Source organism: Gracilinanus agilis, chromosome 1 (genome assembly GCF_016433145.1).
Source record: "Gracilinanus agilis isolate LMUSP501 chromosome 1, AgileGrace, whole genome shotgun sequence".
Classification (NCBI taxonomy): domain Eukaryota; kingdom Metazoa; phylum Chordata; class Mammalia; order Didelphimorphia; family Didelphidae; genus Gracilinanus; species Gracilinanus agilis.
Window position 1 is genome coordinate 664387845 of NC_058130.1, and position 7540 is coordinate 664395384.

Sequence of the window (7540 nt, forward strand, 5' to 3'; positions counted from 1 at the left end):
TAAAAATCTATTAGAATTACCTTTTGCTGCTATGCCTCTTAAATTTGTTGTTTCAAACTAGGGCTCAGCATTCAGCTCTACCAGTGAAAAGAGCCAAGATGTTCATTTGCTCCTGGATTCATTGTGATGGATACTGTCAGGATGCTGCCTCACAGAGAGTAAGTAGATAGTGTCTACAGATATAATCTGGACAAGACTGCTTTCTATAAGCAGGGGAAGTGAAGGACTGGAGCCCATGATTCCTTTCTTTTTTTTGTTTCAAATTTTATTTTTTTAAAAATATGTTTCATTATGGCTGATTGCTCTTACATCCCAGTTACATCTCATGCATCCCATGTCTCTGAGCAGCCTTTGGAGATTTTTACCCTTTTGGCTTAAGTGCCCATCCCAAAGGGCCAGATAAAATGGCAGCCACTGGGATTCAGTTAAGCAAAACAGGCTGGTGAGCATGAGAACACAGACATAAACACACACAAACAAAGGCACACGTATGTGTCCCACAGGGGTGAATTTCTCTTCAGTAAGCAGTTCCACTTTTTTTTTTGTGGGAGCCTATTGTTATGGGGAACTGACCTTTGAGTCTTCCCTCTACTGGCCCAGTGCCACCTCTGTCCTTCCTGAGGGGACAGTGAGCATCTGTAGAGCTTGCCCTGTTAGTGCCCAGATAAACAACAAAACCAGCAGCCATAACATTTTTTTCTGTAGCAGCAGCTGAACAAGGAATTTAAAAAGCAAACGCCCATAGAAGTATACCACAATGTCTATATTCTTAGTAAAAATGTACTTTTCATTTCATGACAATGATATTTTAGGGTAACACAAACATTCCCTGACTGCTCTTCTGAACTTCTGCAATTCAGACAAGAAAGCAGTTGTGAAAACTTAAAAATATTGATTTCTAGTAAGCTATATAGCTAATTTCAAATAAGCAAAAAGCTAATAAGATAACTTGTATTTATAAAACATTTTACAGCCTCGATCCTCCCAACAACCCTATAAGTTAGTGTATAGTGTAGGTATCATTACCCTTATGTGATATATGAGGAAGCTGAGATTTGGAAAATGTTAGCTCTTGGAGAGAAGGAAAGCTTGGGTTCCTTTTTTTTGGGGGGGGGTTTGTTTGTTTTTATGTCAAGGGACTGCATGAGACCTCCTGGATCCATTCTCTAATATCTCTCTACTGCCTTCTCCTCTTTCCTGAAACAATATCTATTTATTTATCCTTTTAATTACAGTTGTTCAGTCATTATTTGTCATGTTAGATTCTTGGAGTTTTCTTGGCAAGTATATTGGAGTGGGCTTGCCATTTCCTTCTCCAACACCCTTTATACATGAGGAAACTGAGACAATTAGCTTTAAATGACTTGCTCAGGGTCATATAGCTAGTAAGTTTTTAAGGCCAGATTTGAACTCTGGAAGATGAGTTTTTTTGACTCCAAACCTGATCCTCTATTGTAATGAGGGGTTAAACTGGAGAGGGAGGGAGAGATAATTGGAAAGTATGGCCAGTGGTTAGATGTCCTCCTGCTCCCCTCCCCTTTTTACATTATCCACTGTGCCATCCCAGCTGTTCTTTATATTAAAAAGCAATAGGTACAATGCCTAGGTACAATGGTAGAGGGAATTCTTCATGTGCAGCTCATAGAGTAATGCATTTGCAAGTCTGATAAAACAATACACCCAAAGTATGTATTTCCTCTGATAGAATAGAAACTCTTAGAAGGCAGAGATTACTTTATTTCTCCAGCACTGACACGTGCTTAATAAATATTGTTTGCTAATATAGTTCCTTGCACATAGTAAGTGCTTAATAGATATTTGTTGCATTGAGTTGAATTAAGTTACTAACACTAGAATACAGAGTGATGGCACTGGGACTTGAATCTAGATTTTCTAATGCCTTCTGGGCTCTTTCCATTAAACTGACCATGGCAAGTTTTACTCTTAGGTTTTAGTTCCATGGAAAATATGATTGTGATTAATCATGGGATGAATTCTTTTTCATTACTCAACACAAATATGTAAAAGACTGCCTGGACTCTTCCAGTGGAATTTAACAATCCAAATTCCAGCTGTTCCCTGAAGCTGGGGAATATGTCCCTTGGCTTCAAAATTTGAAGAAAAAAAATAAAAATCATAGTGATGGTCATCTAAAATAAAACTTAGAGCAGTAGTCAAAAACAAAAGGAAAGCAAGATGGAATATTAAAGTCATAGGGGATAAAACTGTCACTGCTTCCAGGACCTACCCTCAATAATATTATTTTCTCACGTATTTACTGAGCTTTATCTCAATTATATCCATTTTTGTTGTGGGTGGTCCTTTTAGTATTGTCCTACTCTTTGTGACCCCCTCTGACTTTTTTGGGGGGGGGCGGGAAAAGGCAGTATAGTCATTTGCCATTTCCTTTTCCAGATAAGGAAACTGAGGCAAATAGAGTTAAATGACTTTCCCAGGGTCACACAGCTAGAAAGTGTCTGAGGCCAGACTTAAACTTGGGGAAATGAGTCTTTCTGACTCTAGGACCAGCACTCTATCTACCTAGCTGCCCTCAGTTACATCCACATATATGTACAATGACCCAAGCGCTTTGGTAAAGAAGCATACTAGACATAAAGAATCTTTCAAATTGCAATGTGTCCTTAGCCAAAAGTACAAGGTTCAAACTCTAAATCTAAGCAAAGCTGAATTAAGTTATGAACTTTGAAGCAAAAAAGAAAGGAAAAAAGAAAGAAAAAGGTAAAGCATCCTCCTCCTCTTGCTATATTATTTGTCATCAAAAATAATACTTGATTCTGTGCCAAATACTTTCATATAGTTGAGCTTTAAATTTTCATCTGTAAAATGGGGATAATAATATCTTTAATAATTGCTTCACAGAATGATTGTGATCCTGTCCTTTCTATTTCCTTTATGGAACATTCCATCCCTCAACTCTCTTGCCTTGGAATACGATATTCCCCAAACTAGAATGCTCTTCTCTTCCTCCTCCTCCTCCTCCACCACTTCTTAGACCACCTTAACAAAATCAACACCCTCTCCAGTGCCTACATAGGACCTTTCTAGATCCTCCATCATGTTAGAGCCATACCTCCCTTTTCCTTCCCCAATCTCCAAACCTTTGGAAATGACTTTCTATAAGTTTTCTATTTATTCACCTGTTTACATGTTATATCCATCCCCTCAGCAGAATACAAGGCCCTTGACTCTTTCTTTTTTGGTTATTGTATCCCTAGAGCCTAGCATACTTTGCACAGAGCAAGTTCCTAATAAATACTTATTAAATATGATCTTCACAAAGATAAAGTTAACTAAGTAGGGTAGACATCAATACTTCTCTTTGACAGGTAAGGAAACTGAGGCACGACATCAAAAAATCATACTGTTCCATAGCTAGACATGATTTAATCTGATCTTTTTATTTTAAATATGGGAAAACTGAGGTTCAGAGAAGTTTGCTGATTTGCCTAAAGTCACACACCAAGTTCATGCAGAATCATAGCTACCCCCTCACTTCTCTCTTTCTTTATTTCAGACTTTATCACCAATCTATTCTCATGTAAAGGATTCAGCAATCTTGGATCTCTCCACATACTTCCAATCTCATTGAAAGAGACCAGCAAAATAAAATGGCACAGTTGTGGCTGTTTGGTCCCTTTGCCAAAGGACTCAGGTCCTAAATGAAAGAAAATCCTAAAAGTAAACACCCCCTTTCAATCACTTGCAAATCACCTCCTTCCCTTTCCCACTCGGATGCAATCCTTTGCTCTAAGCATTGAGAAATTGCTGAAAGGGGGAAATAAATGTTCCTCTAAATTCCAATTAACTTTGCCCCTGATTATTGTGTAACTCAGTGTGAGTCACTGTTCTTTGGTAAATAGGGGTGAGAATCTCAAAGATTAATGAAGCTTTTGGAGAGTGTCAGCAGTCTAAGTCCTAGATATTTGCACAGTTCCTCCCCCTCCTCCTTTGCTCCCTCTGTTGTTAGGGTGACTACAAGATAAAGGAGAGGAAATGATGCAAATAAATATGGTAACATTTTTTATCATGCACTACACAACTCTTCACCAGCAAAGCTCCTCTGCAGTGATTTATTTCCCTTTTTTATATGAACCGGTGGTTTCTGGGGCCTCTCTTTTATGCACACCAATGAAACCAAATTAAACTTCGGGCAAAACCAGTTACAAAACTTCTGACACAGAGTCAGTAGAGAAATAATACAAATTCCAGCAGGTCACACCAAGAAAACAAATAGGCCCAGGATCTGAGAAAAGCTGCCTGTGGGATACTCACATGTCCTCCCAACTGGGCTTGGTTTTTGACAATGAACTCTGATTTATATGAGGAAAAATACAGAACCCTTTCTTGGAGGTCTTTGAATTGCATTGTGAAGGGTATTACCTTCTCCTAGCAAGAAGTATTAGTTTCAATAAATATTTGTTTCTGTTCCTGCTATCCAGGTGATGCATTACTTATCAATATTGGTTTTTCCCCTTCTCCCCTTTTTTCCCTCATGGGAATTCCCTGAGAACAGGAACTGTTGTTTTTTTTCTTTTCATTTGGCCCCCAGTAACCTCAGTGCCTTTCAAAGAGTAGGTCCTTTTAAAAAATCCCTACTTTCAATTTTGGTATCTAGTCTAAAACAAAAGGCCAAAGCTAAGCAAATGGGGTTAAGTGATTTGTCCAGAGCCACATAGCTAGAAAGTGCCTGAGATCACATTTGAACCCAGTTTTTCCTAATTACAAGCCTGGTGCTCTAACCACTTTGCCACCTAGCTGACTCCCATATAGTAGGTTTTTAATAAATGCTCGTGGGAAAAAATTACAAGTATTGAGTACCTTCCATGTGCCCTCTATTAGGCAACAGGGTTCTTTTGAGGGAACAAGTAGCTACAAGCACATGCTAACTAAATTCCCTGGAACTTAATTAGTCTAGTGTGGGAGACAAAACTAGGAACCAGATACATAGTAGAACCATTCCCTGACTCTAAATTTGAGATAGAATTCAAAGAGGAAAGAGATCAGTGATGGCGGCTGTAAGAAAGGTGGCTTCATGGAAGAAGGAGAAATTTGATCTGGCCCCTGAAGGACAGAAGGAGTTCGAGAGAGAAAGAAGAGGATTTCAGGTTGGAGAATAAAAATAAAGCTAACATTTCTATGATACTTGCTATGTGCCAGGCACTGTGTTCAGCCCTTCATAATTATTATTTCATTTGATCCTTGCAACAACCCTGAGACATATGTGCTCTTATTATCATTACCCCCATTTTACAGATAAGGAAACTGAGGCAGAGGGAAGCTAAGGGATTTGTTCAAACTCAGTTCTTCCATGTTCTATCTACTCAACAGCAATAGAAGCAGAAACAAGCACAATGTGTGAGGAGGGGGCATTGGGGATGATTAGCTTGGCTGGATCAAAAGCATGAATCAGAATGCATTTGCTATTGTTGTCGTATGATTCCCTTCTTGCCTCTCCATTCTCTAAACAGGACCTTGCACATAAGAATTGGGTAAATGCCCCTTGGACTGAATTGGAGGTGTGGTTTGGATAAGGGGGGACACATGTCTAATTCCTTAGGGTAGTATCCAGACATCTAGTCACAAACTGTAAATATGGCCTCTGACCCCTGGAGTAGTCTTGCCTCTACAGATGATGCATTCTGGCATCCTCTCAACTGTGCCACACATTGGAAAGTATGTGAATTTGTTTTCTGGAAAAGGAGTCAACCGAGTCTTTACTTTCTTGTCTAGAAAATGAGAAAAAACCTCATAGATAAACTATAAAGGAAGTCAAACTTCTTAGTAAGGTTAATTTCAAAGAAAATAGATTTTCCTAGCTTTCTGAGAGGGAATGAAGAGAATATAGTAATTCCAAATGTGCTTATCTGGTCTTCTTGTATGCATACCTTATTATCACCTCTGGGCAGGTTCATCTAATTCTAAAGTGAAACTAAGTTCTAGGGTGCTAGGAATTCCTTCAGAAACAAACAAACAAAATAATTAACCAACCATTTATCTTCTATAATTTGGCTAAATCCTAAAATCAGGTCCTGGAACAGAAGACCTGATAATATCCCCTCTAACAACAAGATTTTCTGAATCTCCAAATAGAAAAGAACAAGGATAGACAGATTCCTTTGTTAGGTGTTTCTTGCAACCTCATATGTATAAGTTATTGATTTGAAGTAATAAATGGATGTGTACTTCCCATACTTGTCACTTCCTCTTTCTATTGCCCTTCATTAAGGGCAGCATTGGTCTCTTGTCTCTTCCTATATAACTCTAGAAGAAAAAAGGAACCTCAGCTCTGTTAACAAGAAGTGAATTAAATGTAGTAAAGAAAACTGTCATGTAACCACTGGGGATGAAATCATTATCTCTTGTATTATTGTTTTCTAGGAGATGGGCTCTAGGGGAGCCTCACCTGATGAGGGAAAGAAACCTCATTCCCCTCCATCGTTGGAAACTGGACAGGTGACATCACTAAAAAGTAAATCCAATGGCCCCGTCTTCTTCAGGCAGACAGAAGAACTGGCTGACCTTGTAGGTCTTCTCTATCTCTAATCTCTGTTTTGAAGCTCTGGGTATTCGATATTTGGTGGCACATTGTGACAAGATGGTATAGAGTGAGATCTATGGATAGACACTGCACAAATGTATGAGCCCAATTCCCTTACTGCTCGCTATGCATTCTTTTTTTCTGCCCACCATCAAGTAAGAGAATTCATAAAAAAAGAAACCTTTTCTGTTTGTCCTCTAGGCATGAGTAGCAGTGTGGACAAACGCATGGGGTTGGGAAACTGAGAGCAGAGAGTAATCTGATTTGGCTAGAACATAAAGTGGGTAAAGAGGATCATGAGATGCATTTAGAACCATGGAATTAGGACTTTCAGGTGATGAGATCCAATCTCCTGGCTTTTCAGATGAAAACAATATCACAAAGAGACTTGGTCACTTACATAAGATCATAAAACCTGGCAGAGCCAGAATTTGAACCCAGGATTCTTTTCAGCATTTCATGACTGTATTATAAGGTAGATTAGAACTAGATTCCAAGCACCTTGAATATCAGGCTAATTAATTTGCATTTTATTCACTTGGCAAGGCATAGGGAGCTACTGAAAGAGTTTGAGCAGAGGAATAGTATGATTATGGTAGAAAGAACACTGACACTACCACCAGTCAATAAGCATTTATTAATCATCTATAATGTGCCAGGAACTGTGATAAGTTCTGGGAATACAAAGAAGATGCAGGTTCAGACCTTACCTATGACAATTATTACCTGGATAACTTTGGGCAACTTACTTAATAATCACTTTGGTCCTCAGTTTTCTTATCTAGAAAACGAGCAGGTTGGAATAGGTGGTCTCCAGATCTCTAGAGCTGGAGTTTTTAATTATGCTGGTGTATTAGTAAGATTAGTTGGGCACTGAAATAATGGAAAGTTAGGGAGAAGGACCAGGGACAAGAAAATCAAGTGAAACTGCTGCTTTTTATATAGCCCAGGTAAAAATTGTAGGCACCAGAGATGGAGAAG